This window comes from Ciconia boyciana, chromosome 5, assembly GCF_034638445.1.
Source record: "Ciconia boyciana chromosome 5, ASM3463844v1, whole genome shotgun sequence".
Taxonomy (NCBI): Eukaryota; Metazoa; Chordata; class Aves; order Ciconiiformes; family Ciconiidae; genus Ciconia; species Ciconia boyciana.
This window is the reverse complement of record NC_132938.1, coordinates 54238331-54263936: the sequence shown is the minus strand read 5'-3', so window position 1 is coordinate 54263936 and position 25606 is coordinate 54238331. Positions and strand designations below refer to the sequence as shown.

The window sequence follows — 25606 nt, the reverse complement described above, 5'->3', positions numbered from 1 at the left end:
CACTTTACAAAAATTACTTCCTCATCTCTCAAAACCGACGAACAGTAGGGCAATGCCTTAGTGATAGTTTAGTATAATAATGCGCTCTCATTTACTCACTCAGCTGACCCTCATTTGAGACACTAATCTTTAAAAATTAAGTTAGTCAAAATATGTTGTACTCATTTTTTAAAATCTAAAACTAATTTAGCTGTTTAATCAGAGAGTAAATCAAGAGTAATCTTCCAGCTACATCACTGTGCTTCCCTATTCAGAAATGCCATAAGCAACAGAAGCTATGGCTATATAAAAACTTCTAATTGTTTAGATACATATATATACACATCTGTGGAATCATCCATATACCTAATACAAATCAATGTAAGAAATTTGGTTAGAACAAAGATAAAATTCTATACAGGCAAACTCCTTTCTAGCAATTCAGAGCAGTGTATGTGCAACGGTTTTAATGCCACCTGCATTACAAACTCTAATGAAAGGATAATCTTCCTTAAAAAGTGTTCCCTTAAATTTTCCTCCCAAGCTCAAAAATATGAGTTTAGTCATAACTAAAATATCACTAGTTACTTTCAAAGTTTAAAGCATCCTTAACAAGCACCTCAGATATTCATTAAACACAGTACCAATAAAATAGCTATGACGAAGAAAGGGGATTGCAAAATGGAGAGGAAATAACAAAACCACAAAAGGTCCCTTCATTTATGGAGAAGGCCAAAGGATTCTCCACATTCCTTCAAGTAAAAAAAGCTTTATGATTCTAACAAAATAATTTGGGGGAAAAACCCACAGACAGTAAGCTGCACATGGCTGCACACATTGTTCTGTTTCTGGAAGATGAAAACCTAAGTCAAGTTTTGTGAAATCTGAACTTCAGGTTCCTGTGATGCTGGGTTTCTAGTTTCTTCTCCCTCACAACCTTAATGATTAGTCTGTTTTTCATTATAAACCCTGATCTCTTCAGCTAACAAATCCATCTCCTCCTTCTCAGGTCTGACAAGCACGATGTACATTTTTAACAGCAGCACTGATCTGAGTTTTACTTAGGTGTGGTGTTTGAGCGTGTGTACAACTGAACCACAAAAAGGGAACTCTAAAAGGAAGGTAATCTCACAGTGTTGTCGGTGCTGAGTGTGAAACTGTTTTAATCAAACATACCTCAAAGAGTAAGTATTTCAAATGCCAGAAGAAGGAATATGTAAAAAGAAACCCACAAACAAACCACTTTTCTTTCTCCTCCTTGAGGATGCCTATTTGAAACTCTGAACAAGTACCAAACATCGCAATGAGACTTTATCATATTTCATCCATCCCTGCATTATGAGCCATTCTAATACTCTTTACTCATCAGAGTGGATTTTATTCAGCTTTAAAGGATTTACCTGTAGGCAGCTCAAAGTAAAACAAAATTTAGATTTTTTTTCAAGTTCGCTGGAGCTCTGTGAGTCCTGCACCGTAAGAGTTGTTAGCTTTTGCTCATGAAGTTAATGGAAAACAGACCGATTTAATTTCTAATTTATGTTCTTTTCTTAAATATGCCCATCCATGACACAGATTTGTCACATCTGAAGAATTACAATGTGGAAAAAGGGCGCTCACTCAAAGATTATTGCTCTACCACATGGGTGGGCCATGCTGTCACGAAGGCTTTACACATTTATGAACAACTTTCATCCAAACACCATTTAAAGGTCCAACCTCACAGAACATTGAATCCACTCAGAGTAATCAACAATACACTCAAAAGAGGGATCTGCAGAACCAAATGCTGTGTATTTGGCTAAAACAAACATGCAAGAGCATTGCATTCCTTGTAGACTAATGAATGCATGTAAAACATATGGTGATGCATGAACTCACTCTTTATGAACGTGGCCAGAGGGAACTGCGTCTTAGCTGAAATAGCTTAGAGGGGATGGGGTGGGAAGAGAAGACTGAACATACAGTGGGCCCTGCTAGAGGTCCATTATTAACTGCTCTCCACCGTATTCCTGTTTACGGGCATGCTCTTGCTCTTTCAGCGCAACGTTGCTTACCTTTGACTCCAAGGGTCTTTGTTTCCAAGTAATAAATACTTCGGGCTCCAGGGAGCAGACAGGAAGATCATACATGACTCCAAAAAAACCTTTACTGTTGACAGATTATTCTAAGTGCTTATTCATTATTAGCTGAAATGCTATTGACTGCACACTTAATAAATAGCCCATTTGTTCTTTTCAACTGAAGCAATACTGTAACAGGACTTCTGAAGAGAAGACCATTAAAAATATAAAGACATCACACAGCAGGTAATTTGGGGAATGTGGTTTCAGTTTTCTGTTCATGCAGCACAACCAACAAATGCTGCATCAATTAAAATTTCTGCTGCTTGAATAAAAATTTAGTGCAGGCTACTCATACACCCTAAGAATGATCTAGATGTTTTCAAGAAATGAGGCATTGAGGTAAACTATAACTACATTAGTGTAGCTTCATAACAAAACAGTGTAATAATTTTCCTCTTCTCTGGACAAAAATGGCAGCCTTGGCTCTGCCAGGGAATAAATGCTGCCCTGAAGCACAAGACAACGAACCAGGTGAAGAGCCTACTTTGCTGCAAGCCACTAGCAAGTTGTCAGAGCAAAAGCCATACAGCTGAACATTTTTCCGGCTTATTTGTTCTTAAAAGCAGCCTAATTTCATTTAGAACAAGAAAATATTCCCATTTTAAAGTTCTTTTGCTCTAAGTCACTCTATTTAACTATTTTCAGCTACTCACTAAATCATTGTTAATTAATGCACTGCTTTTACGACCACGCTTAATAACCTATGTGCTAGATAACTGTCACTTAATGACTACAAGAAGGAAAGCCATCACAATTTCAACTGCTTAAAAGGATTCCAGACAATTAAGAAGTAGACTAGAAGCATACTGTACAGGAGAAAGAGATTAACCGGGAAGGAAGAGACAGAAAGAGAAATATTCAAAACATATGACTGTAGAGTTAAGTAAAAAAAGCACCAACCACGCACAGCAGTTAACAGTTAACAATAGTTAATTTGCCAGATTGCCAATAAGAAAAATCAAAATGTGTTTCAGAGCTAATACTTAAGTGATCCATTCCCATGATAAAAGCAACTATATCATATAGGTAATCTTTTATTAACAGATTAAAAAATCCGGATACAGTAGGATATCCAAAAGTTTGTGATGTATTTGTGTTTTAAGATGCTTCTGAAAAAAAAACTTACACAGAGCTTGTACTCAAGCACAGTAAAACAATACTTGTAACAACTGATGAAGGCAAAACATCTATAACAACACTTATTGAGGAATATTTGTTTCTTTATGACTTTGTATGATAGCGTCACTGTAGCACAAATGAGCACAAATTAACTGAACATTATAGTGTCTGAGTTTACTTAGGTTTTGCAGTCCAGTATGTCTTCATTTTCTCACTTTGTTAAAAACAAACAAATATAACAAACAGAAAAAAAGGTCAAAAAGCAGCATATATTTCAGGTATAATCATTTTCACCATGCAATTATTTTTTAACTTCACAATTAGGCAGCTTACTGACTCACGTGCTGATAATTCATTTTCAATATCAAAGGGTCAGTGTAATCTGAGAGATTAAATGCTGCTGCTTATCTACAAATGCATCTCTCATAGGTGCCTCATTTTATTTCTGATGTTGGACTTCCCCAAACAGCTGCATGCCCGCACTCACAGCTGGGTGCAAGCTGCTGGACAGCTACACTACTCATGGCGGAAGGAAAAGCAGAAAATGATATGCAGTGAATTGGGCTTTTTTCAATCAGACTAAATATTTGGATTAGAGTAAAATTCCTTCTAAAATACATATTGCAGGCATATGTATGACAGACAGAAGATGAGTTCGTTGGAGGAGAAACATAAAATAAAGGAATAAGTAAGACTCCAATGCATGGGAAAGACAAACCAACTCCCTAAGTGTTTCTCAGACAAATGCAATTGATTTATTTCCTGCAATCCTATAAGAATTTTTAGTAGAGTTTAGATAATTTTAGTAGAGTTTAGTGTTCTAGTAGAGTGAGTTAGTTGATGTCCTCATTTCTTCAGCTATACTTTACTCATGCATCTTCCTTTTCTTCACACAATGAATACAATAATCTAAACATCATCACAACATATTCTAATGTAACAGTCTCCTGGATTTAAGATTCAGTGCTACTGGGACAGATGTTATCTTTGGTTATACCAGCAGGAATCTCACACTGACTCTGCTACTGATGACAGCTATAGAACCAAACAGAGTTTACACTAAGCTAACAGCAACTTTTTCTATTACCTTGCGGTAAATCATGTCAACAGCACCTAAACTTCATGCAAGTTTTGATCCTTCCATGCTGTCAAGCTTCCTTCCTCTGAAAAGCCAAGATACCAAACACAGGAGCAACATGAGGCACACTGGGTCTATTCTTGACATTAAATCTGAACAGGGTCTCAGATGTGCAGTCTCACCTGGGACTCCTTGACCCACTTTACAGGTAGCCATTGATCCACTTAGAGATCACGTGAAAATTAGAGATGAAGTACCACCACCATTTTGAAATAGGCTTCAAATCAGCTTTTTTATTACGCTACTGCTCCTTGCTTTGTATTTTCAGACCCTCCCACCCAGAAGAATGACTTCTAACCAAAAGATGACTAAAGATGACAAAAGATGACAAAGAATGAAACATTTCAAAAGCTGCATTGTCAACAACAAAAAAAATTTTAGTGCCATCTCAATTACTCTTTTATGTAATCATTTTATCTTTAACTAGGAATGCACAAACAGCATGCTAATTAACAAAAGGCTGCTCTTTACATCTGAAACTAAGTTTCCATGCTTTGCATCATTGTGGTTCAAGTCTGAAAATGGTCATATATTTCCTTGTTATGAAGAGGATAACTACATATAATACCTTCAGATTAGCCCAATAAATTGTTTGGTCAGTTCTGATGAGAAATAAGGTATCTATCTTTTAGATAAAACACCCAACTCCAAATTGAATTTATTATTTCGTATAATCACAGAATGGTTGAGGTTGGAAGGCACCTTGGAGAGAGTCAAATGCAACCCCCTTGCTCAGAGAGCAGGGTTACCTGGAGCAGATTCCTGAGGGCCTTCACTGGTTGGGTCTTGAATGTCTCCAGGGATGGAGACTCCACAACCTCTCTGGGCAACCCATGCCACAGTTTGAACACCCTGACAGTGAAAAAACTTCCCCTCTCGCCCCTTATGTTAAAACAGAATTTATTGTATTTCAGTTTGTGCCCATTGCCTCTTGTCCCATCACTGGGCACCACTGAAAAGAGCCTGGCTCCATCCTCCTTGCAGGTATTTGTGCATATGGATGAGATCCCCCTGAGACTTCTCCAGGCTGAACAGTCCTCTCTCTGCTTTCCTCATAGGAGAGGTGCTCCATTTCCCTAATCATCTTCATGGTGCCTTCACTGGACTGGCTCCAGTATGTCCATGTCTCTCTTGATCCCAGCACTAGTCCCAGAACTCCAGCTGTGTCTCACCAATGTTCAGCAGAGGTGAAGGATCCCCCTCTCAGCCTGCTGACAGCACGCTGCCCAGTGTAGCCCAGGAGGCTGGTGGCCTTCCTTGTCGCCAGGGCACATTGCTGGCTCATGTTTATGTTGTTTCCTTCTTAATATTTTCTATTCTCTGAGTTGCTGTTATATAAATGTTGCTTAGTCTTCAGCACTGACTATATGAATTTTATGAATTTGAGAGTTATCTCATACCAGTGAAAAATTCCTCTCATTAGTCAAACATTCACATAATCATTTAGCTTGGCAATCCAAAGAAGATTTTAATCCTTTTTTTTTTAGTTGTCTGGCAAAAGCTTGAGTTAAAAAAAAAAAAAAAAAAAAAAAACCTCCAGAAAAGGGCAGATGGATTGACAACTAATGAATCTTCCAAAATAAGCTATATAAAGACATTGAAAATACATCTGATCTAAACAGTGGATTAGAGGAAAAGGTAGAAAGAAGAAGTATCTTAAGAAAAGAATGGAAAAATTCTCACTGCCTACCACAACTTTTGGTTGACCATGGATCATAATTTATGCAGTCAGGTATGGATATGGATGTTTCCACAATTATTCACAGTATTGGACTCATTCCCCATCACTCTTCTCAACATGTTTTTGGAAAGTGCTAATATGTAATGAACATGAGCCCATGTATTGAACTGCTAAATTATTAAAAATGAGACTTCAAAGCTTGAGAAGCCACTGGCTATTTCCTTTATAAACAATCTTTTGTTTAAAAATTCCCTGCTTTATGCCTATATCACTTCCAAAACCTCTATCCACTGGCTACTAGCTGAAAAGAAAACAAAACAAAAAAAAGAGGAAAGGCTGTTCTAAACCCTGTTCCATGTAGTTGCAAACTGGTTTTATGACTCCACAGCAAGAGTGCGCAACATGTGGCAAGAAAGCCAATTATGGCCCATGGGGTTATAAAATGCAGCCATCAACCATCTCTCTCTCCCTGTAACTACATAACTGATTAAAAGCTGATTAACTGTATGTATTTGCTTGTTAACACAAGCAAGCAAATTTTGTTCAGCTATCTGGGAAGCTGGCAGCCTAGGAAAGTATGGTTGTGTGGCTTTCTTGTAGCTTAAAAAAAAAAACCAAATAGTAAATGAAAAGGGAATACAGAGTTTTAATTCAAAGTTTTGATATAGCTTTTATATACATATATATATAAAAAAAAATTCAGGGGGGATATTACTTTGACTCTCTGTCCCTCTTTTTCATGCAATTTCTAGTTTTCTTGCAGAAGTTTTGGGTCTTTTGACATCCAGCCATCACACAAGTTAGGCTGAAATTGGTCAATGGGGGTTGAACATTATTAATACACAGACTTACAGATGGACAGTGTGGTCACAAAATCCTAGTGGGCAATCAGTCTCAAGGAGATTTTGCATTAATATTTCACATGTAGCATTTGGGAAATGTTCAAGCTGTAGGAGTCAAAAGAAATTGGACAGTCAAAAGCGGGGGCCCATAAAATAATTCATTTCATCATCTGTTGTGCCATATATCAGCTTCATAGAATCTCTGACAAAAATCTGTATGTCTCATCAGTCCTGCAGCAAACACACGTGCTCAGCCAGATATGCAGTTTGCAACTTAGGTCCAAGTGGACAAGAGGGTCTTGGCACAAAAACATTCACCTGGGAGGAAGAGAGGTGGCATTTTCTCACAGATAAGAAATAGAGGAATAAAAATAAAATCTTTCAAATGTATGAAACATTTTGTTATTGTAGTCTCTATTCTAACAATGAAGGAAATACTTTACTTAGCAGTGACAAGTGTTTTAAAAGCATTAACTTAAGACAGCTAACGAAGCCCGACACTCAGCTGGTATGTTATAGACAATGAAGAATCCAGCATCTGCCTTCTTTTTAGCTTCTGTATGCCCATGATAAATTGTTAGGTTTTTTGCCAAATGTAAACTATTTTTCTTCATTCTTCATTAAGCTGAAAATAAAGCAGCTCAAAGATAAGCTACAAATAAGCAAAATTCTGAATGAAAACATCCTGGAAATCATGTATAGTTCAACTATATTGTCTGGAAATATATCCTTTTTTTTTTCAGCTAAGGCATAAATGCAGTACATAAGGAGTCATGTGTTTTTAAAATAAGATAGCTTTTTTTTTTTAACTTACATTTGTCTGCAACCAGGAGCTGAGACAGAGAAAAATCATTTTAGCCATAATAGCTTGTGATAGAAAGGTGTTTGGGGTTATTATGTCCTCTTCCAGCGAAGGAAAGATACAGAGCCCAATGGAAAAATGTCAGATACTTAACACAATCAGAGACAGAAGGTTGCAAACCTCCAGAAAATGTCACTGATTAGATAACATGTGCCTAACTGAACTGACATTAGACAAAAGCACTTCTATCTCCTCTAAAATAAACAGAGAGATGGGAGAAGAACAGAGAGGAGGGAGCTCCTGGATTATCACCAGAAAAAGAAGGGAAAGATTTAGTCACCTATAGTGGAAGAGAAGCAAACTGCTCAGAAGAGGAGGCTCTAAGATTCTTCAAAGGCAGCTGAAGAATTGGGAATTACTGGATTTACTAAGGAAAAGGAGAAGGACCAGCAATAACTTGGAAGAACGGAGATTTAAAAGCATGTAATTCCCATCCAAGAGAAGGAAAGCATGTGTGAGGAATGGGTACATCTTTCACAGCACATGGAAATAGCAGAAGAAAACTGTTGCCCTGCGGGGCTGTGGAAAAGTGGTGAGTAGAGCAAGGCTCTTGTGCATGAGTACAAACTGATGTGAGGATTCATAATGAAGAATCCTCTAAGAAGAGGAACCATTCGAAAAGTTTTCTGGAGAAAAAAAATAAAAATAAATTCGTTGAGGTGGTTGCAAAGTGCAAGTATGTGAAAAAATAGGATTAATGTACATGTGCTAAAATTCACATACTTTACAGCAACTCGAGATAAGTCCCACCTACTAATTTATGTGAAGAAGAAAAAAGAAAGGAATTTTGCTCAAGTGGAGAAATGAAACTAACTGTTACCACCTAGAAAAGATACATTTGTCAAGAGGATGGTTACTACAGATAAGGACAGGAACAAGAAGTCCATGTTGCAAGACTCTCCTTGGAAAAGTTAAAATAATATAAGCTATATTTACCTTTCATTTATTGAAGAGAGCAAATCCAGTGAATTTTATTTCTGTCATCACAACATTCAAAGTAGTTAAGTGAAAACTGGTGTGTAATAAAAAGTTATACACCAAACAAAGATTCCACGTCAATCTCACTGCTTCCTTAAATTTTGATGCTGGTATTTTATCATCACAAAGCTATTCAGATTCAACAGGCTGGCTTCCAAGCTTGTTACATCAGCAAAAATATTAAATATTATTTGTTATTATTAGCCTAGATTTGGCAAAAGTTAACAAGACTACACTACAAGATACATACATTAGAAATTAGGATAAGAGAGTATCTTTGAATTACTATCACACGTGCCTCAAATTATATCCAGGGAGGCATCAGTTCCAGCGTTCAGAGTCTCTGTACACGTTATACTGAAGTGTAATTTACAGCAGACCTTACACATTAAGCTTTCATGGTGGCAGCTGTGTGTCTCATTATTTTTTAAAGAGAGATTTGGATGACAGTGATTTGTCCCACATATGTAGTTCTTACACATAACAGACCGTGTTAGCATCCGTGGTCTGCCTCTTCAGGTCATGTTCTCCTTGGCTTTTCTTGGCCATACATGCCATTTATTTGCTTACACCAGACTTGGACCTTATATTTTGGCATGTCACCGCATATATCTGTATTTCAGCTCCTAAACAATACTTCACACTACATTTGCATTGTTTTGCTTCTCCATCCTTGTGCCCCAACACATGTGCTTTAATCAAGGCTTGAAAACAATCTATCCACCCACTCAGCTAGACAAATGCCGAAATGTCTCCAGATTTTAAGCTTTCTTTTGGCTGCAAAATGATCTTCCAAACATGAATGAGCAGTAAACATCACAGCTGGCTTCCCATGTTTGCAAGCAAGTAAACAATTTTTTGGATACCTCTTCAGCTGCAGAGATACATGCCAAGCTGCGGCAGATCACGGCTGCTAATAAGAACCACGCAAGACGCAATGAAAGCATCAAGGAATGGTTGCCTGCGAGGACAGTGCACAACATGGCAGTGGAGCAGCAATGAAAACGCCGCAGAATTCAAAGCAAAAAGGACATCTTCCACCTCCTTTGCTACAGGGTACTAGGGTTTCGGTTTTTTTCAGGCCCATTTGTCACTTCCTACCTGGAGGCTGATATCAAGAAGGATCCCACCCTGGCACCCATCACACCCAAAGAAATCCCAGTACTTTAGGGGTGAAGAAGGGAGAAATTCAGCACATACAACTTATGAAATTGAGAAGGACTCCACAAATCAGTGTCTGTTGGAAGGACAGAGCTGAAAGGTGTTGAGGCTAAAGGCTTCAAAAATACTTAGGGATCTACAAGAGGAAGTGGACCAGCCCACACCAGCTGAGACCAAATAAGGAATGCATTTTTCTCCTGCAGGCAGAAGAGTAAGGGACACAACACATTACATGCAAGCAGTGAAAAAACACACCTCTACCTTTTCCTCCTTCACATCTTTCTTTCCTCACTCATTTTTAGTCTACATGTAGTTTTAACACAGAGGCATCTTTTTTTTTTTTCACATTCAACTCCAAGTTCTCCTCAGTCACTGCCTATGAACACAACAGGGAGAATAGCAGCCCAACTATTTTTCACCCTGACACGTAGGCACAGGCTACATTTTTCAGGCCCTGGCTTCAGCCTAGCTCTCTGGTCCAGCTTCTTGAGACGACACAACAACTCACTCGCACCTCATTCTGCAATAAGCAGAGAGAACTATTTGTTCTCTTGCTGCAACAGCATAATAGCCAAACCGTCTCAGGACTCCACGGCAGCCCTAGGCTCACCCTGCAGCTACAGTCTTCAGCAACAGCTGGCATTAGTATAGCACTATCAAAGCAGTGAAGACACCAAAGACAATTAAACAAATGGCACTGATGAGCTTGCTACTGAACTTTGCTGCTTTAATAACATTTATTGCTTGAGAAGAGATAAATCGCACCAAGAGGGCTATAAGCACTATGGTTATCACACATGGTCCAGCTGGTGCAGACAGAAGTGACTGCTCTGCACGCGTTAGTGCCCACCACACCGAGGAAACGCCGAGCAAAACACAACTAGAGAATGTCAGCTAAAAAACAAGCCCAAGTAAACAGGTTTTATACGAAGCATCTTGGGAGTGGAGGAGTAGAAAGGCAACAGCTCCACAAATGCTGTTTTCACTGTGTCCCCTGTGGGAGGACTTGGCAGTACTTCGAGCCTGGTAATCTGTGTGCCCACGGGCATCCACACAGCCTCCTGGCATCACAACCCAACTCCCCACAGCAAATAGGACCCTCAATGAGTGCGAGAACAGCATTTGTCCTTGTACACTGTACAAGGAAACCAAGAACTGTGTACAGATTCCCTGCTCCCACCCCATAGTAGAGAGGGTTTTTCTTTGTCCACTATTTGATAGTCCACTCATACAAAATCTAGCCCCCAAAAGCCATTTAATAAGCTGTTTTTCTTCAGTCTGTAGTAATAAAACTATACAACACTATAAACATTTTCCGCATTGGACTCCAAGACGTTTGGCGCTCTAGCTGGAAACACTGCTCCTTTTGTTTTTACATTACAGCAGACCCCTTTAGACCCACTTTCCATCAAGACACTTTCTTCTATTTTCTGCAAGGAGAGCCCTTTCTAAATCTAGGCAAGAGACTTATGAGCAGCTATTGGGCGAGTATCATTGCTCCAGACTTAAGCACATCACAAATCAGACTCATCAGAAAAGCAGAGCGATGTCCAGGGAACAAACTTCCCTTCTGTAACCGTTCCAATGCACGGGCTGGCCACGCAGGGAAGATTGGCATTAACGAGAGATATGGACCTACATCTCTCAAGTGGGGAGAAAGAAACAGACCCCATAGAAGACAAAATTTCCTTTTCATGAAAAGTTTAAGTTAAGGAAAGCAATAAACGCTCTCTGATGAGTGTTGTCAGTCCGTGTCTAAAGCGACATCTTCGTAACTGAAGATATTCTTGCTTTCCACCCCACGTCTGAGAAGTGCAGGGCAGGTAAAGCACGAGAAGAAGTATGGCATATGAAATTCAGCAAAACACTGTGCTGATGCTGCTTCTGGCTTTCCTGTTAAAGCTGCCGACAGGAATGTTAACGTTTCAGTCAGGCAAAGTTTGCAGGGAGAGGTAGTATCTTTTATTAGACCAACTGATACAATTGGAAAAAACAGACAAACTTTTGGGCACAGAAAGCCTTTCCTGCACAGACCTGAAGAAGGGCTTGTTTGTCTGAAAGTGTCTGTTTTTTCCAACTATATTGGTTGATCCAATAAAAGATATTACTTCTCCCTGCAAACCCTGCCCCACTTAACAGTCTTTGAACATCATGGCTACAACAGCGATACTATTACGTTATGGTACTGATGGTTTGCAGCATAGACTTCTGCATTTGGTCTGATAAGCATCAACTCATTTCACAGAGAATAAGCTACTGGTTTTAAAGGCAATAGCTCAAAATAAATTATACCCATTGCCAACATGGGCCAGCCTGAAGCTGATGGTGATAAAGGAAAAAAAAAAAAAACACCACAAAAAACCCCCTAGAATCCCACCCCCCTCCCCACAAAATAACCCCAAGCCTTCTTATTACCATTCACACCAACCATTAGAATACCCTCCACTCATGACATGTACCACAATATTAGGAAATGCCAGGAGAGCACAGATTCTCAAGTACCTACCAAATGAGTAGTAAAACAATCCTAGTGGGGAATTTTTAAATAGGACTGACAAAATAACATTATTTTCAAGACACATTCAAAAACTTTCTCCTATGTTGTGGCAGCAGTGCCACACTTACAAGGACTGGTCTTGGCAAGTGATACCCTAACAAGTGAGCCACGCCCTAAAGAGTTTATCCTGAGGATACACATTTACATAGCAGAAAGACAGACACACAGAAATAAGTAAAGCCTTTCAAATACCGTGGGCCTCAGAAAGGTCTTTGTGCCTTACGTATTTCAATGGTCTGAGTACTTCTGGTGGTACAGACCAAGTAGCTGACGGACCCACTTCATGCTCAGGCACTGATGCTAGGAGATGCAATAAATACCTGAAAACTCATGCTCAGCTAATTAAAACATACTTTTCTTCCCATAGTCTACCATTAACTTTAGCACAAATCTAACTGAAAAAAAATCTGTACTACAAATGAGAAAAATCAATTCTCATGCTCAACATACAATTTACTGTTATTTATAAAACAGACTGAATTTAAATACTCTTCATTGTCCTCTCCTCTCACTCCAAGGTTCATGTTTTCATTATAATAACCATTTCAGGTTTATCACTGTAAGAAGGGTCTTCAGTAGGAAAGCCACAGTTAAGTAATTTTTCATTGAATTACTTTTTTTTTTTTTTACATGTTCTGTTACCAAGACGTATTCCAAGTTTCATTTCAGAGTTCTGTGAATTAAAACACAAAACATTTTGGGTGACGTGTGAAGAATGGTAGAACTTTTATTTTCCAGATCTCTTTGTATTCAAATTACAAATACATGATCCATAGTTTTGACTCAGGGCTGTAACTATAGATTAATTACATTACTTTCAGTGGAATTTCTCCATAGTTTTGCTTTGCCATACAGGTCAGAATGGATATGGTCATTATCATTAAATTACTTGATATTCTATATATTGTAGATTATAAGTATCAATGACTGCAAAATTTTTTCCATCATAAAATGTTTTTTTCTCTACAGGATACTCGATGTTTTGCATTTTTTAAATAAAAATCAAATAATAGCTACAAAATAGCTTTATTTTGTAGATAAAATTTTTATAAGCTGAGCTAGCTAATATTGATCTCCGACATCTATTTAAAATCTATTAATATATATTTATGCAAATATCAGTTACTCTCTGGAACCTTTTTTTTTGGGGGGGATGGGGGAATGGAAAAACTGTTTTGTAAAGAAGTTTATTTACTGAAAATAATTAATAAAACAATACACAGCCTGTTTGTACACCTGAAATAAGCCAGGCTGACTAGAAATGCAATGCCAGAGCACTATAATTTCTAAAATGATATGGGGGTTGAGGGAAGGGGAAGGAAGAAATTAATTTCTGCATGCATTAAAAAAAGACAAACAGTAAGCTAAAATCAGTACAAGTCCATTCCCACAGCTTTCCCCATATTGGGGAATTTTAGGGTAATGAGAAAGACACTTTCCTCAGGGCACAAGTAGTATGATAAGAACTATAGTCTAAAATACCTTCTACATAACACGACGTTTCTTCATTTTGTTCCACTGAACATCAGACTTTTTACACTCATTTCAGTGTAAACAAGAAGAGAATGACAAAAAATGAATTTTATACATCGTTTAATGCTGGAATGAAACTGGATTTGTGTTAGCTGTACCACCCTGGTGCGAGCTGACCTTCAAAAACGTGCATGTGGTTTGAAGGTGTCCTCCTACCCATAGTGTGTACAGCACAGAAGCCACAGACATCAACCATTAGTCGCTGGGTACCACGATGCATCAAATATTCAAAGGAATGACCTTAGCTTTTTTCTGTAGGCATCAGTCCCATTATATATTCACATGTTAGTTTAGGCCTTCTGTGGTTATAAACCAGAGAGTAGTTTTCATGTGTTCTGCCACATCTGGGCTAACAATAATTTGCATTATTAGTACTTATATATTATGTGCTTTCAAGTCTGCTTTAGGACATGAATGGAGAACAGGTCAAGCAGTCTTTTGTAAAGTTCCTGCCAGATGAAGAAGGGCTTGTAACTGCTAACCCCCAGAAGGTATTAGTTATTTATTTCATGAAATTATTTCTCTATATGCAGCCACAAAACGGGCACCATTTGATGAACACCACAGACAGGAACAATGTAGACCTGTCTTTATCTAGCTTCTCATTGCAAGGTTAGTATTGATTTTCTTTTAGTATTTTTCAATCTGCTCATGGTCACCTAGCTGGTGCATAAACCATCTCGCTGCATCGCAAAGAAGAGAGAGATACTTAGTTGTTGCATTTGTTTTCCCCACAAGACAAAATACAGGTGTCTTATTTTCAAATGAAGGGAGAAAGCACACCAAAAGACATAGGACTAAGATAGCAGCATTAATTGACAATGAGTCATCTTATGGCCATATTACATCATAAGGCTTGGCCGGTCTCCCCTCAGCCGGGCTCCAGCACGCCCTCCCCTCTTCAGGTTGGCCACGCTTCCCGCTCGAGTCAGTGCAGGGCTGGAGCCTTCTGGGTACCCCTGGACACCAGGCACCCAAAACTGGCACCTGAGCTCTCATACTGCAGCTGGGACCAGCTTCCTACAGTGATTCATACTGAGCACACCTCTGGACCACACATCCCTGGGTACAGCTAAGCACCACAGCCACAATCTATCATGGGATCAGAAAACCCTAGGGCAGCACAATTCATGCATTCCTGGAACCATATACTGAAATACATGGGTTGGGCATTTCCCCAACAACTCAGTCTGATTTTTTGATCCTCTAGTCTAAAAAGAATCATAGAGGAACACGGAAAAGAAAAAGATCAGCTGAAGTTGAGCCCTGGTTGCAGAACCATTAAGCAAAACCCACCCCAGCTAACAAGAAGCTGGACTTTACAGTGGATTTTGCAGATTTCTCTAAGCAGCAGTTCCATCAACAATCAGTGTTGCCTCCTTACTCCAGCTGGAGCACCCAGGTGACACCCAAGTTGACTGTTAACTCCTGGCTTGCTGGATGGCAGGAGTGACGAACAAGCACCTTGCTATGCTGCACAGCACTGCATGTTTCTATCTAGAGCCACGTAAAGGATAGGTTTTTGTTTATACCTTCTATTTTTGTTAAATCAAATGCAGATATTGCTGAATGAAACATACCAGACTTCCTGGTTGGTTTGTACAAGTCACCTAAAAGATACTAAAACTCCAATTGAGGTATTCCAGACAAAAAGCAATACAACCATCTAAAGGCTCACATCATTCTTTGACACCTTTCAGCTATTTACAAATGGAGCCAGATAGAAAATTAGGTGTAACCACAAGATTGATGAATTCCTGGTTTTATTTAATACTCTAGGCTCCATGTAAAGTAGCCTCTAAACCATCCCTGAATGCCAGGATGCACAGAGAAACAATAGAGCAAGCCTCCTTGACCTGAACTGTAAGAACTGAAAAGAACTTTAAAACCTCTATGCACAGTCTGCATAAGAATGATATGGGGGGGGGGAATATTCTTCATGCAAATTGCCATCCGGGCCAGGAAGCTGAGTACAATACTGTTTTCATCATCTTTAATGATGCACAGTTTAGTTCAGGGGGAGGAGGGGGAAGGAAATGGGACCAACCTTTGACCAGTATGACAGCAGCATAAGTAATCCCTTATTGCATTATGAAACGATTCATACATGGGGACCTGTTACATTACTGGCCTGTTAACAGTATCACAGCTCCTTACTTTGACTTTTTTTCATTTTGTTTTACATCAGACAAGCCTATTGCTGTCATTTGTAGAGAACGGAAAAGCTGCTACAGTTTTTATATAAAACACAGGAAAAAAATACACAGCAGCTGTTCATATTTTCTAGGAAGTCTGTTACAATAATGATGTCATGGAAAAGGGCTGGAATCTATTAAAATGGATCAGACAGGCAAGCCATTCAAAGCCTTCAAACAATATGCGTATACAAGCTGCACCATGTACCTTACATTAAAATAAAAACAGGCAAAGAGTGGAGTTCCTTAAAAATATTATTGAGAGCAGGCAATTAGGGTCATTTCATAGATTTACTTCAATAAATTCAGTTTACTACTGGAACTACCCAATAAAGCAAAATACAAAAGCCACAACCAGCTCACTGTCAATTAAGCTCATTTTCACCTATAAAAGCATTTAAATCTTTTTTGAAATCACTGCCTTAAGCTACAAAGGAACAAAGAAGCTCTCCCAGCAAAAGATTCTCCATTGACATGTGAGACATTTAAACACCAGGTGTAAACTTCAGCTCATTAGTAAGGGCATTTTGTTGGGGTTTCCCCCCCACCTCCAACTTGGGAATTAAAGCATGCAGCTAAGGGGAGTCCCATCCAGGCACTCCGTTTAACTTATAATTAGCAATCAGACATTCTTCATTTATACGATGCTACTCCTGGGCCCTAGCAAGTTTGCACCTCTTGCTGCAGCTTGCTTGCTTACCGCTCCAAACTGCACAGCCCAAGGCTTGCTCAAACGTTATGCTTCTCTTCCCTGGGGTACATTGAAAAGAAGAGGGTTTGTGGTGGAAAACAGATAAGTTTTCTGGCTGTCTGGATGTCTCAAAAATTGTCTTTATGTTGTCCCCCATTTCTGATAAGCTACACCTTCCTCCCTAAGGCTTTCATTAGAAAGGTTTTCCTGATGGTGGCCTAAATATGTCTTCCTAACACATGCAAAAGTACTTAGCACAACATGCATATACTTCTGCTAATATGAGATCATATTTTGACCCCACATTCTTTAAACATTCAAGCTGACTTCTTGCATATTCAAGAGCTGGAAAAGTAAAGCAACACTGATCATGTTTAGTATTTTTAAGTCACAATAAACATACACAGACCAAAACAAACCAGACACAAATACCACAGACAAAGTTTTAACTTTTATACCTCAAAGGGCAGAAGGAGCAAGAGCTATATTCTTCAAGACAAGAGAGGAGACCCTCAACTCAACAGCAGCCGTGAATGGTTTGGAAAGTAATGATCCCACCTTCCCTTCTGTTCTTCCGAACTCCACTGAAGCCAACTATATATGACATCAATTTTGAATATTCTGGGATACGATGATAAGGTCACATGTAAAGGGAATATTTTATAGAGGAAGCAGTATAAATTTGAGATCAAATGCAAGTCAATATGACATTCTTAAATTTCTTTCTTTTCAAACTATCAAATAAATTTTGTACCTGTTAATTATAAAATACCAGCTACAAACAAACAGAGTCAATGAAAATACATTGAGACTAAAAAAATTAATGAAACTACAAGTTGGTTTAAAGCATAATTCTATCAAGTCATCTTGAAAAGATCTGTTCGATTACAGCTCTGGTCAGTTATGCAAACTGATTAAATTGCTTTCATTATACTCCATATTAAACTACATTCCACACTACTACTACAACTATCTCTACAAAAAAGAATTACTAGCAGAACTCCAAACCAAAATTCGAATTGCTAAGCAAACTAAAAAACCCCAGAAAAAAATTACCCTAACTTCACAGGCACATCCACACCGAGGCCATCGAACACTTCCTCCTGCAACAGGGTATGTACGAACAAATTTATGAGTTCACACAAGTCTAGCTGCCAAATCAGATCCCTACTATCTTGCTCACATTTCCAGTCCCAGTAAATGCAATAGGTTATGCATGCACTAAAAGCAATAGGTTAGGCATACAACTAGCACTGTGCACTTAACTAAAGGCTTGAAAGATTTGAGCCAGAGTACAATAAAATGAGTTTGAATGTCTTATCTTAGGCACCCCACAGTATTCATAAATTTTTACTTTAAGCTGTTATTGGATATAATAAAATAGCATTAACATTTCAGATGAACATTCAGGGCAAGCTTATAAACTTCGGTGATTAATGCCCTTGTCTCATGTTTTCAATTCTCATTGCTACTGGAGGTCATATGTTATGATGTCAGCTTGAATCTGGATTTCCATTTTGAACAAATCTAATTTAAAATTATGATACTAAGGCATATGCTAAAAACTGCTTAAAAGTTCTATACTGAGTAAATTTATTCACTCTGTTACTAGGGTAGATTTCACATTCTAGTGCCACCTATTCATCAGGCAAACATAGTTTGGGTATATCTTCCCATACAGTAAACATGCCATAGGTTGAATGTGCAGGAGCAGAACTCGTGTATACCGAGATGCAACAGCACACTTGCCAACCTTGAGTGCAGGGGTTTGCAGAACTAGGTCAATAATAGGAAATTAATCAAATCCCCAGAGTGTGACGTAAATTGAATCTGCCAAAAGGATTCAGGAGGAAGAAGAACAGGAGTCTTAAAAGAGCACTGAGCTGGAGGAGGATCAGGGAGTATTTTCCTTAGGAACTAGTGGGATGGAGATGTTTCATGGGGTCTGACACTAATAAGACGCTTGCCCCTTTATTCTGCCCTGCTCAGCAGACTGAAGGATTTCTCACCAACTTGCAAAGAGCAGTTTTATGAGACAGCTGAGCTCAAATGACAGTGGATTGCCACTGAAGGGACTACTCTGCTCTCCTCTCCCAGTCCCACCCTCACCCTCCTTCTATTTCTCTTGGACTACCGCTGCTTTTCTCATGACCCTGTCTGTGACAACTTACGAAGCTAAACCACGTGAGAGCTACCTCTGTCTTCTTCCTCCCTGTTCCCCCCTGCCCAAAAGAAATAGGTTTCAGTTGGTTGTGCTCCCTAAGACAACTTCTGGGCCTAATAAGAGTCAGCTCAAGAATGAAAGTGGTTTAAAGCCCAGGCCACAGAGCAACAGTTTTCTGAATATTGCCATATCCTTATCTCAGCTGCATTGGTTCCATGTGAAATATTAGCAGAAAATGCTTTCAGCTGAAGTTATTAGGTTTGATGTTATTATTTCTTCTTATTATTATATTATTATTTCTTCTTTCCACAGAAGACATATCTGTGGAATAACCACAATTAAGTTAAAGCCCTTCTCAAAGCAAAACCAAGCTCAAATGGGTTTTTCAGGTGCACAATGCATGAAGCACCAGACTTATTATTACTTTGTCCTATTATTTATTATTGATTTTTCCAGTAATAAATGGTAGTGCAGATATACAAATAAAATTTTTATATACAGCCTTTGAAGTACAACAATTCCCTATATTGGTAAAGCAGCGGCAGACACAACCAGAACAACCCACTGGAGTTACTGCAACCATTGCATAAGGGAGGGCATTCAAAATTTAAGTAGTCACTAAAACTTCAAAGCTTGATTTGAACCATAACTAGTCATTTGTTAAAAAGTTACTGCTCTTCCACAGCATTTTACAGGCAGAATCCTATAATGCAGTGTATGCCAGCTCAAAATTTTTGTATTACGCGAGTATAATTCTAAAAAGAAGGAATAGTACAGGAATTACATAGAAAAAGCACGGACTTACTCATGGTTCTTTCTGTGTTTAATTTACTAGTGCATTTTCTTCCTAAAATGATTGAACTGGCTGGGCACGTAATATAAGATGTCCAAGGTATCCCCTTCCTCCAGGGAGACATTTTAAGCACAGAGTAATCCAATGACCTTCAGAAGGTCTTCAACGTGAAGCAGTAAAGCCATTTACATCTATGCAGATGTACAACTAAATGCGATGTATACATCCATGCAATTAAATTGGTACTATTACCATCTTTGTACTCATTTCTACTGATTCAAGCAGATAAACAATAAACTAGGATACTGGAGAAGCAAGACCAGCATTTGCTATCATGTAGTTACATATGGTAAATAGAATACTAACCTTAAAAAGATTCAAAACCAACAGCAAAAAAAAAGTTTCTTGTAAAAGGAAATATTTCTAAACACAGTTTAAAACCTGCTTGAACATCTAAGAAAAATAATCATTTTCTACAGGCACGGCAAGACAGATTTGGGACAGAACACAGAAAATTAATAGCATTTTAATGATCTTAAAAATTCTTATATACCATGTTCCTATATAAATAAAGATTAACATAGAAAACATTATGCTTAAATCATTTGTTTAGGTTATAAGCTTTGGAAGATAATAGATAGCTTTTTATTTTCTTAATACCTCCATGCAACTTACTAGCACTTCAATGAGAACATGTCCATTTTTATAAGAAAAGGCTACAATTTTATTTTAAACTTAACAGGCATTCATTCTTTTTCCTTTCAAAACCTAGGCATAAGTAACAAAGCACCAGAGTCTTATAAATTTTCTAACACCAAATGCAAATTAAGTCGTGAAATTGCTCTAGGAAAAGTTCCAAGAATGCAAACCCAAAGGAATTTCAACACAATTTCTCAATTTCAGGCTCTTTATGATACTCAGGCAAGGTAACAGAATATGGTGCGGTCAGGAAGAGCTATCTGTGTATGGAAAAATATTTAATTATCCTATTTCAACAACTTCCTGTATTTTGTTTATAAGCTCGAAGATTAAATAGATATGTATAAATGGAAGAAACTGAAAGGATAGCAAGGGCTCTGTAGATTGAACAGCTCACAAAGTTTTCATTACTTTGGAAAAGTGGATTGACAGTTCATAACTTAAAGGGTATCTTCATATGTTTTGTAAACATCCATCAAATTAATGTATTTCTCTCTCCTTTACTTGGAGTTGGGTGAACTGCTTACCTGCATTGTACCAGTCTGCATTAGAAGTGGAATAAGCACAACCCCCACCCCATTATGTGACAAGGTAAAACTTCTCACATTTTATTTTTATGTCAGCTGTGACTATATGGCTTTACAGCATCATCTCCAGCAAATTGGGGTTTTTCCCATAATGAAGAGAGTAATTATTTAATCTTTCAACAATCCTCCTGAAAAGCCTCAAATCCTTTTTCTTAAGCACAAGGCAGGAGTTTTAACAGATTGTTTAAACAAAGAGCTGCTGATTTTTCGCTCTGCAGAACTACTGCTCATTTATCCCAGGGGAGACATCAGTCAAAGAACGACAACTTAACTTGCTGGGCATGCTATTATTTAGCAGTAACCCCAAGTGGACTAGGGACATTTCCTGAACATGACATTTAGGTCTACCAATGCTTCTCTGAAAATACGAGATGGACAATGACAAGCAGCCTGCACCAGAGTCACGCTGCTAAAACCTGGTGTCAAAGTGCTGCCCATTACCTCCAGTCACTTTCTCAGCTGGCTCCCATTTTTCTGTCAGAAGACAATTCTTTACCAATCCCGTCTTGAAAGACATCCTAGGTACCAAGCATTCAAAATAGTAAGATCATCCAAATGTGCATAGATGTGTCTTTCTCAATTACCCTGTTTACTACAGCCTGTATCACCGTGAACATCAAGTGATTTTTCTTCAGCTTTTCAAAGTGTAGTTCACAAACAGTAACTGTCCACTGTGTTTACTTCATGCTGGTGCTTATTAACAACAATGGTCTTTATAGAAAGAAAATGACTTAACTCAGTCCTTACCTGAAGAACTCTTAATTTTCAAGAAATATTCTTGTCTCGCAGTTTAAGTAAGATGGTATAATCTGCAACAGAGCAGAAAGACATATCAATTACATTTGATATTGTGCATTTAACATAAGCATTATAATTCAATCACCCTTGAGCAAACTGACAGATAAAATTTTAACTATTATCATGGTGTGGCACATCTTTTATGGAGACACATGTCGAGCAGTAATTGTACAATACTGCATATCCACACTAATAAGAGGTACTTTTTACCTTTTCCAGTTTCTGCTCAGACATGGAGATGTAAGAGTTTTGATCTACCTCTATGCATTACTCATAATGCTCATGTTTTGGTTAGATTTAATAATTAAGGTCCTGCTGACATTGTATTTCTTGTCACTAAACAACCCAATCAATTGAATTAGGCACTTCAGGAAGAGATGCATGATTAGGCCCAGATGCACTCAACTCCCATCAACTTCTAATGAGCTCTTCAGTAAAAACAAACAATCAAAAAACCATACTCGCTTAAAATACAAGATCTGGTTACATCCTAGTGAACACTCAGTGAAGCCTAATTATTAATTAGCATCCTGAAATGCAGCTAAACAAAACCCTGTGAGCCCGAGTTTCTACTGACCAAAGAAGGCTCCCCATCCAAAAAGCAGCAGTCACACTGCAAAGACATTCAAGTCAAGAGCACACATTCGTATGCACCATCTCCCACTGAGGGCAGAAGCTATAGGCTTAATCTTTCATATGTCTTGCTGAAAATACCATTAGGTATCACAGTCAATTGCATCTACTGCTCTTTAATCTACATCTGGTGCCAGACTTGCGTAAAGTTTTTCATTTATTGTTCACCGAGGACTCTTTGCTGACTTGGTTTTATAAAGAGAGACAGACTTGTAGTCAGACCAAGAAGCTTTGTTGTAAAAGACAGTCTATGTGAACATCTGCAGAGCTCAAATCTTTTTTTTTTCTTTCCCTTTTTTTTTTTTCCTTCTTGAAGTTACCTACATAGGGACAGCACAAGCTGCCTCTGTTCTAGGAGAATTTGCTGGCGTAACCATCACAACAAATTTACGCCTGGCCTACCTAAACAGCGCAGCACTGAGCTGAATGCCAGAAGCAGAGAACAGCGGTAACAGTATTTTGCTGCTCAAATATCTGACAGAACCGGTGTTCAGCCTTTGTTCTCAGTGCTGGTTCTCCAAGCTGGATAGGCAACCACAAGCCTCAAATTACACTTCATTGATCCAGGGAAACTGAGCTGGTGTTCAGTTCTGGTTCTGCAACCTGCACGTTGACCTGCATGTTTGTTGGCCTTAAACAATGAGATTTCAGGAAATGAAGAATTTGCACTTTGTCCGAGTCTTGTTTTCGGAGAGGGGGATCTCCATCTCGGAGGTCTACGTTGGTGTGGGAAAACTGGGAGGAAAGCCAATCATCCAGATCTGGGCCCCTGCACTACATTCCTTCACTGAGTTAATTTCTGCTCCAAATTCAATACGACAAAATTCAAACACCAACCTAGAAATGGGAGGTGGTCTCAACAAGTTCAAACTCCTTTAGCATAACTTTTTGTTACCTCTGGTAAAATTGGAGGATGCATGTAGGAGGAAGACGGGGAGATAACAAAATAGTTTGTTCAGTAATATTTTAAAAACATATATTCACGCTTTTGGAAGATTTTATACAATCAGTCAATACAAAACCAAAACCCAAGCATCTGCAATAAAAACACATAGTTTATACGGAAATTTGAAAAATTCATGTATGATGACATTAATAAGATCCACAGTAATGGAGTGCCACAGTGTAAATTTAGAAATAACCTATCTGAGGAAAACAAACAAACAAAAACATTGTTTCCTCCATATTCTCTATAAAATAACTAAAATATTCCCTGATAACTTTTAATTAAACTGTGTTACAGATTAAAGTTGCTCAAATATGCATAGCAAGAATTTCCATTTGGGACTCAAGAGAAGATCTTTGTTTCCGTAGTGCCATGAAGACATTTCCACAAAGATGCTTATAAGAGGACATAGCTTAACCCCCCACCCGCCACCCAAAAACCCCATACAATATGAATAAATCACAGAGAAGAAATTTTTGAGAAAGTGTTCACTTCTCTAATGAAAGTAAGAAACACTATGTCATTGTATTCGTGTATGGGAAATTGAAACCTAGAGTTTCAGTTATTTACTTGAAACCATACGAGAAGTAGTATAATCTGGTGCCTAACTCAATTCTAAAAGCAGCTGCAGTGCTTTTGTATTCTCCTATCTTCCTTTTAAAGCTTGCATAATTTTAAAATCCTGCTGGATTGCAACCTTGCCTTACACCTCCAAGCAGCATTTTATTACTTATTCTGGCTAACCAATTTGTCTGATTCCTTATCCACATTCAGAAGACACCTCCTGTTTGGAAAGAAAATCTAGTACTTCTGGACTTTAGGTTGAGGATAGCCTTTGCTCAGATGTGATGGGTAAGACCCTTGTTTCTTTTAGGGTGTTATTTTTCACAAACCTAACATACACAACACACTTTTTCTTGTTTGGGGTTTGTTTTTGTTTTAAACAAAGACCTTGGAGGTCTTTCCCTTGGTTTTGCTTTAATTTAACCTTAAATAAAAAGACTTGTGAAATTCATATTTATATCCCAGAAGCCAGTTCTTGGCAATTTGCAGCTATTTTAACCCAGCAACATCTGAAAAATGCATATGTTGCACAAGTTTATCTGAGTGCTCCATTACAATAAACCAGTACCCTGAAAAAGTCAAAAGGACCAAAAATTCAGCACATTAGTATACTTATTGTCTATCCTGAATACAGAGGAGAGCTCTACGTAACCACAAATGCTGTCTCCAGCTAAGTTCAGAAATCCCTTTTTGCCTGCTCTGAGAGGACCCGAGGCACCCTGTGGTACATTCATCGCAGAGACCCAGTTGTATGCCCCAGTAGCAGTTAACCCCACTGAGTAGGTTCCTTTTCTGAAGTACCAGATAGCCTTTTATTTTACACTAATGTCTTAGCTTAGTTTTTCCTTGTACTTCACAGCACAAGAAAAGGAGACAGTAGAAAACTGAGGACAAGTAGAAACCCAGCTAAGACTTGGTTTCCTTTACAGTTCCTTCAAAACTAGCAAGACAAAATATAAAGTTTCGCCTTCTTATCTAGAATATGTAAATTTTTCAGATTCTGATCTCGAGCTGACTTCCACCAACAAGAGCGTCACGGCTGCATGGGGAGCTGCTGCTGTCCATCTGCTTTACACTGACACAAGATCGCAATCAGAACTGGGTCATCTCACCTTTGAGTTTGCCACACACATAAATTAAGAGATCACACACAATAGTGCTCGTGCTAACTGAAATCTAACTTAAAGACATAACAATATTTTTAGTCTTTTCTCTTCCACTGTTGTGAAACTTATCTACATAAATGAAAGAGGAATTTCTTTATACTTGCTCTTTCCTTTATGAAACAGAGGAACACCCATGCAGTATGTTTACCCATATGTCTATGGAAAATAGACCAAATATATCTCTAGTACATAATACTAGACAATTTTAATAGCTAGTAAGCTATTAAAATACAGGGAATACATTTTCCATTATTCAACTATTACAAATTTGTGTACCTAATACTGCATTTAACATAATTACAAGCATTATAGTAGTCACTTGAATATGCACTGCCTAATAATTACTTCGGTGGGTTTATACATTTCACTATTCGTGAGATGTCTGTGTACATCCTCA

The 25606-nt window shown here is 38.3% G+C and overlaps 1 protein-coding gene across 9 annotated transcripts in view; it reads right to left on the bottom strand.

The window, feature by feature from the left end:
• The window catches only part of BMPR1B (bone morphogenetic protein receptor type 1B), a 296363-nt gene that overhangs the window by 138458 nt on the left and 132299 nt on the right, over window positions 1-25606 (bottom strand). For all 9 annotated transcript variants that reach the window (XM_072862758.1, XM_072862757.1, XM_072862759.1 and 6 more), the window contains one exon: window positions 21850-21911. The gene's annotated coding sequence lies outside the window, so the exon portion shown is untranslated. The remainder of the gene's footprint in view (window positions 1-21849; window positions 21912-25606) is intronic.